Source organism: Colobus angolensis, unplaced genomic scaffold (assembly GCF_000951035.1).
Source record: "Colobus angolensis palliatus isolate OR3802 unplaced genomic scaffold, Cang.pa_1.0 Scaffold39, whole genome shotgun sequence".
In the NCBI taxonomy this organism is placed as follows: Eukaryota; Metazoa; Chordata; class Mammalia; order Primates; family Cercopithecidae; genus Colobus; species Colobus angolensis.
Window position 1 is genome coordinate 3032449 of NW_012117265.1, and position 1220 is coordinate 3033668.

Consider the following 1220-nt stretch of genomic DNA (forward strand, 5'->3'; position numbering starts at 1 on the left):
GCCCATGATTCTTGGAGCCCTCTTTCAGAAAGGTGGGTTAGCTGGGGGTCTGGTCTCCTGTGGACAGCAGCTAGCGTGAGACAGCGCAGAGGTAGCTGGATTCAACTGTTTAACATTTTTATTTTTTTGGACAGGGTCTGGTTCTGTCACCCAGGCTGGAGTGCAGTGGCTCAATCTCAGCTCACTGCAACCTCCACCTCTTGGGCTCAAGTGATCCTCTGGCCTCAACCTCCCCAGTAGCTGGGACCACAGGCCTGCATCACCACACCAGGCTAATTGTTTTGGTACTTTTTGTAGAGACTGGGTTTTGCCATGTTGTCCAGGCTGATCTCAAAATCCTGAGCTCAAGCAATGCATCCATCTTGGTGTCTCAAACCTCTAGGATTACATGGTGATGAGCCACCACACCAGGCCTCAACTTTTTTTTTTTTTTTTGAGATGGAGTCTTTTTTCGTTTTCAGATGGAGTCTCCCTTTGTCGCCCAGGCTGGAGTGCACTGGTGCAATCTTGGCTTACCGCAACCTCCGCCTCCCGGGTTCAAGCAATTTTCCTGCCTTCCTGAGTAGCTAGGATTACAGGCATGTGCTACCACACCCAGCTAAGTTTTTTGTTTTTGTTTACGTTTTGAGACGGAGTCTCACTCTGTCACCCAGGCTGGAGTGAAGTGGCACGATCTCGGCTCACTGCAAGCCCCACCTCCCAGGTTCATGCCATTCTCCTGCCTCAACCTCCCGAGTAGCTGGGACTACAGGTGACCGCCACCACGCCCGGCTAAATTGTTGTATTTTTAGTAGAGATGAGGTTTCCCATATTGGCCAGGCAGGTCTTGAACTCCTGACCTCAGGTGATCCACTTGCCTCCACCTCCCAAAGTGCTGGGATTACAGGCGTGAGCCATTGCGCCTGGCCAATAACTACTCACTTGCTATCTCACAGGACTCATGTAAAGAGCTCATGAGGTGGTGTCTGTGAAATGCTTAGCAGAAAGACATGCAAACAAGTGCTTAATAAATATACAATATTATTGTTGGCTGGGTGCAGTGGCTCATTGCCTGTAACCCCAGCACTTTGGGAGGCTGAAACAGGAGGATCCCTTGAGTCCAGGAGTTCGAGACCAGCCTGGGCAACATAGGGAGACCCTGTGCATTTATTTATTTATTTATTTATTCATTTATTTAATTTATTTATTTATTTGACAGAGTTTTGCTCTTGTTCTCCAGG